At 37.8% G+C, this 7,379-nt stretch overlaps 1 pseudogene; it reads right to left on the bottom strand.

Annotated features, from left to right (window-relative positions):
* Positions 1–3,272: 3,272 nt before the first annotated feature.
* On the bottom strand, positions 3,273–4,517 carry LOC140502593 (glutamine synthetase pseudogene; annotated as a pseudogene).
* Positions 4,518–7,379: the final 2,862 nt, after the last annotated feature.

Genomic DNA, 7,379 nt, shown 5'->3' with positions numbered 1-7,379 from the left:
TTGTTCCTTTCTGACTGCTTTTAGTATTTTCTCCTAGATATGAGAGTACTGGGACCTGATCATAATATTCCTGGGAATTTTCATTTTAGGAACTCTATTAGAAAGTGAGAGGTGGATTCTTTCAATTTCTTTTCTACCCTGTGGTTCCAGAATATTGGGGCAGATTGCCTTGATAATTTTTTGAAAGATGGTGTCTAGGTTTTTTTAGTCGTGACTTTCAGGAAGTGCAATAAAATTTAAATTATCTCTCCTGGATCTGTTTTTCACTTCACTTTTTAAAAATTAATTGATTTATTTTTAATTTTCACCATTCACTTCCACAAGATTTTGAGTTCCAAATATTCTCCCCTTCTCTCCCCTCTGTCCACAAGAATACATCATGCATCCTCATTACCCTTTCCCCCAATCTGCCCTATCTTCTCTTGCTCCCCTCCCTTCTGTCATCCTCTTCCCCTTTATTTTCTTGTAGGGCAAGATAAATTTCTGTGACCCATTCCCTGTATCTTATATGTAAAATATATAAGTTGCAAATTGCATGTAAAACAATTTTAAAATTCATTTTTAAAGCTTTGAGTTTCAGCTTCCCTCCCATCCTCCTTCTTCACCCATTCCCACTGAGAAGGCAAGCAACTCTGTATAGGTTATACATGTGTAATCATGCAAAATGCATCCATAGCAGTCATGTTGTGAAAGACTAACTATATTTCCCTTCATCCTTTCCTAATCCCCATATATTCTATTCACTCTTTGGACCCCATCTTTCCCCTAAAATGTTTACTTTTAATTACTCCTTTCTCCCATTTGCCCTCCCTTCTATCATCTCCCCAACTCCGTGCTTATCCTCTTCTCCCTTACTTTCCTGGAATGTAAGATAGATTTTCATATCAAATTGACTATGCCTATTATTCCCTCATTAAGTCAAATCCAATGAGAGTAAGGTTTACTCTTTCCCTCTCACCTACCCCCTCTTTGCCTCCTTTGAAAAAAGCTTTTTTTATCTCTTTTATGTGGGAGATAATTTATCTCATTTTATTTCTTCCTTTCTCCTTGTCCCAATATATTCCTCTCTCAACCCTTGTTTATTTTTAGATATTATCCATTTGTATTCAACTTACCCTATGCCCTCTCTCTATATCTATATAACCCCCTGCAACTACCCTAAAACTGAGAAAAGTCTCAATAGCGACAAATATTATCTTTCCATGTAGGAATGTAAACTGTTCAACTTTAGTATAATCCCTTATGATTTCTCTTTCTTGTTTACCTTTTCATGTTTCTCTTGATTCTTGTATTTGGAAGTCACATTTTCTATTCAGCTCAGGTCAAGAATGATTGAAAGTCCTCTATTTCATTGAATGATCATTTTTTTCCCCATGAAATATTATACTCAGTTTTTCTGAGAAGGTGATTCTTGGTTTTAACCCTATTTCCTTTGACCTCTGGAATATCTTATTCCAAGCCCTCCTATCCCTTAATTTGAAAGTTATTGAACCTTCTATTATTCTGATTGTGTTTCCAAAATGCTCAATTATTTCTTTCTGGCTGCTTGTAATAGTTTCTCCTTGACCTAGGAGCTCTGAAATTTGGCTAAAATATTTCTAAGAGTTTTCCATTTGGGATCTCTTTCAAGAGGTGTTCAGTGAATTTTTTCACTATCTATATTTCCCTCTGATACTAGAATATCAGGGTAGTTTTCCTTGATAATTTCTTGATGATGTCTAGGCTCCTTTTTCGTTGATGGCTTTCAGGTAGTAGAATAATTTTCAAATTGTCTTTCCTAGATCTTTTTTCCAAGTCAGTTGTTTTTCCAGTGAGATATTTCACATTGCCTGATATTTTTTCATTCCTTTGGTTTTGTTTTATAATTTCTTGATTTTTCGTAAAGTCATTAACTTTCATCTTCTCCATTTTCATTTTTAAGGAATTATTTTCTTCAGTGAGCTTTTGGACCTCCTTTTCCTTCTGAACAGTTTTGCTTTTCAAGGCATTCTTCTGTTCATCAACTTTGTCAATCTGTTTTGCCATTTGGGTTAGGCTATTTTTAGGAAGCTATTTTATTCAGCATTTTTGAGTCCCCTTTAGCAAGTGGTGGACTCATTTTTCATGATTTTCTTTAATCACCCCCCATTTCTCTTCCCAAATTTTCCTATCCTTCTCTTACTTGATTTCCAAAATCCTTTTGGAGCACTTTCATGACCTCAGACCAATTCACATTTTTCTTGAAGGCTTTTGATGTAGGAGATTTGATTTTTGCTGTCTTCCTCTGTTTGTATATTTTGGTGTTCTTTGTCACCAAAGTAAGAGTCTGTCTTCTGATGTTTTCCTATCTTTACTCATTTCTCTAGCCATTTATTTGATGATTGATCTGTTTTGTAGCTAGTTCTTTGCTTCTGTATTGTCAGACACTTGAACCCCCACTATCTGTGAGCCTAGGGCTCCAGAAACAGCTGCTACAGCTGCCACTGCTGCTGCTGTGGCTGCCACAGTTTTCTTCACCCTCTCTGGGCACTGGGACTGCACCACTCTATTTTCTCATACAGGTCCGATAGTATTGTTCCACCTAACTTCCAATTATACCCAACGTTTTCGGGTTGTAAAGTCTGGACACTGCCACACGTGCCAGTGATTCAGTCCCCCCAAGGCCTGCTCAGGTCCACTCTGCCAACATGGCCCACACTGAACTCTGCTCCCATATGGTATGATAGACACTTCCTCTCAACCTACCAGGCTGTCTTGCACTGGAAATTTGCTTCATTCCATCATTCTGTGGGTTCTGTAGCACCAGAAATTCTTTAGAGTTATTTTTGTACATACTTTGCTGCACTTCAGGGTAAATTTCCTATGGGTGTCTGCTTCTACACTGACTTTTTGCCCCCATGGAGTTACTTCCAGTTCAGTTTTTTTTTTAATTGCTTAATTCTTTTATTTTTCCTGGAAGTCACAAGTCTCTGTTGATGTACAAATTTGGTTAGATTGAAGCAGTGGTTATTTTTCCCAACCGTTTTTTCCCCACTAACATACTATTTCTCAGTCTTCAAAAAGCCAATGATGGGAGAAAAAAATAAAAAATATCCCAATCATACTCCCCTTCCCCCATAAAAAAGCAAGGAGTTATCATCTGTGGACCACCCCCCCCCCCAAAAAAAAACATGGTAGTTTGTGCCTTGAGTTACACCTAGTAGGGAAAATTGGAAGAAGTGAGTTGGAAGAGGACATGAGAAAAGAGCTATGATGTGGGGGATACACAAGGTATATCTGTAGTTCTAGTCCACTTAGTTTTTATACTGAAAGGTTTTTCCTCCTGTCTCATTAAGGAGACAGTTATAGATAAGATCTTCAGTCGCTGTATATAGATCACAGTTAGCAGAGGGTCAGCGATCTTCAAAGTAGCCCTTTCTGTCCGGCCCACTTATATGGGCAATTCGGGTGCTGGTGCCATGATTGGCAACTCTAGCAGAGAACTTGTTGATGTTGGATGTCTCATTGAATCCTGTCAGGCAATGGACATGGTACAGACCCCCTTGGGATCATAAGCTAGGATGTGATTCTTGTGTCTCTTACTTAGTCACTCTATGGCTTCTTCAATATACTTTATACCATTCTCTTCTTTCATGACCTTGGCACTGAAGTTATTATGGGAACTAGTTCCATTATAGTTTCCAGGGATTGGCTTGGGGTCAAATGTTACAATCATTCCAAAATCTTCACACACTCATTGGAGGATGAAGTAGGTAATCCAGAGGTGATCTCCCATTTCAATCTCTTCACACGGTCCTATTTGGAATTCCCACTGAGCTGCCATTGCTTCAGAATTTGTGCTCTCAATTTTGACTCCAGCATATAGAGAAGCAAAATAATAAGCTTCTGCTATATCTCTTCCATAGGTTTTATTGGCTCTTACACCACAATAATGTGCACCCTGGGGCCCAGAGAACCCATTGGAAGACCAACCAAAAAGGTATCCATTTGTTCCCATGAGTGTATACTCTTGCTCCTTATGAAACCATGGATTTTGATTGGTTGCCATATCCATTATCTGTTTACAGGTATGCCTCAAATTATTCTCTGCAGGCTTGTGGTTATACTTGAAAACTTCACAGAAAACCAGTTTATTGGGGTCTTTTTGGAAGGGGTCTTGGAACATAGCAGCAGCAATAAGGTACATGTCACTGATAGAGTCTTCTGACTGAAAAATGCTAGAGTCATCAAATTTCATTCAGGTAATTCATTGATGCTCTTTGGTTCACTCTCTAGAGTCTGAGTTTTACACAGAAGTCCCTTACTAGTTCCATGTATCCAAATGTGCATGTCCAGGACTTTATTCCCTTGATGTAAATGCAGGTACATCTGTTTGATATTTTTGTTCAAGTGAGAGAACTGGATGAAGTGGCCATGCTAGAAGCTGACATGGGTCCAGAATGGCACAGAAAACAGATGTCAAAGTGGATGGCACAACCCAATTGCTCTGCAGGCTGGCTGGCTGGTGGGGCTGACCAGAGGCTCAAGTGGGTGGCCATGGAGGTGGCTCCAGTTGCTACAGCTGAGACAGCTGTTTTGATTATTAGTTCTACCAGTTCAGTTTTTTTCCGAATAAGATATTACACTTCTATTTTTGAAATTAAATTGCTTTATTTATTTTCAGTGTTCTACAGTCACTTCCACATATCTTAGACTTTTTCCCCTCCCTACTCTTCCTTCCCCACTTCTTCCCTGAGATAGCATACAATTTTATATAGGTTCTACACATACATTCTTATTAAATACATTTTCACCTTACTCATGTTGCATAGAAGAGTTAAAGTGAATGGGAGAAATAATAAAACAAAACCAAACATAATATTAAAGAAAATGGTCTGCTTCATTCTGTGATCAAATTCCTTAGTTCTTTCTCAGGATGTGGAAGACATTTTGCCTCAAGCGTCCATTGGGAATTTTTTAAGTGTTTGAATTGCAATGAAGTGCTGTGTACCCAAAAAATTCCTTGAACACTGGGGTTGTTGCTGTGTACCAAGTTCTCCTGGTTCTCCTCCTTTAACTCAGCATCAGTTCATGTAACTCTTTCCAGTGCTCTCTGAAGTATTTCTGTTCATGATTTCTTATAGCACAATAGTATTCCATTATATTCATCCACCACATTTGTGGGGCAGCTAGGTGGTACAGTGGATAAAAGCACCAGTGCAGGACTCAGGAAGACCTGAGTTCAAATCTCACCTTAGACACTTGACACTCACTATCTGGGTCACCTTGGGCAAGTCACTTAACCCCAATTGCCTCATCATTGGTCATCTCCAGTCATCCTAATGAATATTTGGTCACTGGATGCAGATGGATCTGGAGGAGAAGTGAGACTGGTGATCAGCACAGCCCTCACTCACTCACAACAAAGTCAAGTGCAAGCCATGTCATCATTTCTCTGGTGGCCTGGTCTTCTTCAGCAAAGAAGGATGAACACACACACCACAATTTACTCAGCCATTCCACAATTCATGGGCATCCACTTGATTTCCAGTTTCAAGCCACCACAAAGAGAGCTACTATGAATATTTTTGTATAAATGGGACACTTTCACATTTTTGTGATCTCATGGGGATATAGTCTTAGAAGCACTATTGCTGGTTCAAAGGGTAGGCACATTTTGGTAGCCCTTAGGGCATAGTTCCAGACTGCTCTCCTGTATGGTTGAATCAGCTCACAGATCCACCAATGAATTAGTGTACTCACTCTCCCACATCTTCTCCAACTTTTATCATCTTCCTGTTTTGTCATGTTAGCAAATCTGAGATATGTGATGCAGTACCTCAGAGTTGTTTTGATTTGCATCTCTATAATCAATAGGGATTTAGAGCATTTTTTATATAACTATAGATAACTTTAATTTCTTCCTCTGAAAACTGCATGTTCATATCTTTGACCATTTATCAATTGGAGAATGACTTGTATTCTTGTATATTTGACTCAGTTCTCTATATATTTTAGAAATGAGGCCTTTATCACAGACATTAGTTGCAAAAATTCTTTCCCAGTTTTCTGCCTCCCTCCTAGTCTTGGTTGCATTGGGTTTGTTTGTGCAAAATGTTTTCAATTTAATGTATTCAAAATTATCAATTTTGCACTTCATAATGTTTTCTATCTCTTGTTTAGTCAAAAATTTCTCCATTCTCCATAAATCAGATAAATATAGTATTCCTTGCTCCACTAATTGATTTATAGTATCATTCTTTATACCTATACCATGTACCCATTTGGGCTTTATTCCTGTCTATGGTGTCAGGCATTGGTCTATGCCCAGCTTCTGTGACACAGTTATCCAATTTTTCCAGCATTTTTTTTGTCGAACAGTGAGTTGTTATCCAAGAAGCTGGGATCCTTTGGTTTATCAAAGAGTAGATTGCTATATTGTTTGACTACTGTGTCTTGAGTACCTAGCTTATTCCCCTTGTCTACCCTTCTGTTTCTTAGACAGTAGCAAGTGGTTTTGATAATTGCTGTTTTATGATGCAATTTGAGATCTGGTGGGAGCAGCTCAACTTCCCTAGCATTTTTTCTTTACTTCCCATGATATTCTGGACTTTTGGTTCTTCCAGATAAATTTTGATATTATTTTTTCTACCTCTAGAAAATAATTATCTGATAATTTGGTTGGTATGGCACTGAATAAGTAAATTAACTTACTTAGAATTGCCTTTTTTTTTACTATATTTGCTTGGCCTACCCATGAACAGCTGATATTCTTCCTCTTACCTACATATGAATTTATTTGTGTGGAAAGCATTTTGGAATTGTGTTCATATGGTCCCTGGGATTGTTTTGACAGGTAGACTTCCAAATATTTTATGCTATCTACCTTAGCTTTCAATATGATTTCTCTTTCTATCTCTTGCTGTTAGGCTTTGTTAGCAATATATAGAATTGCAGATGATTTCTGTGAGTTTATTTTGTAACCTGCAAATTTGCCTAAGTTGTTTGTTATTTTAAGTAGATTTTGCTTGTTCTCTGGGATTCTCTAAAGACATCATCATATCATCTGCAAGGAGTGAAAACTTGGTTTCTTCTTTGCCTATTCTAATTTCTTCAGTTCTTTTTCTTCTCTTATTGCTTCAGTTACCATTTCTAGTACCACTTTGAATAACAATGGTGATAATGGACATCCTTGTTTCACCCCTGATCTTATTTTAAATGCATCCAGTTTACCCCCTTGCATGTGATACTTGCTGAAGGTTTTCGGTAGACATTGCTTATTGTTTTATGGAAAGTTCCATTTATTCCTATGTTCTCCAGTGTTTCTAATAGGAATGGGTGTTGTTGTTTTGTCAAAAGCTTTTTCTGCATCAATTGAAATAATCATGCAGTTTCTGTTAGTTTTGCTGTTGATATGATCA

The sequence above is a fragment of the Notamacropus eugenii genome, chromosome 4, assembly GCF_028372415.1.
Source record: "Notamacropus eugenii isolate mMacEug1 chromosome 4, mMacEug1.pri_v2, whole genome shotgun sequence".
Classification (NCBI taxonomy): domain Eukaryota; kingdom Metazoa; phylum Chordata; class Mammalia; order Diprotodontia; family Macropodidae; genus Notamacropus; species Notamacropus eugenii.
The sequence above is the reverse complement of the archived record's forward strand: the minus strand, read 5'-3'. Positions and strand labels throughout refer to the sequence as shown.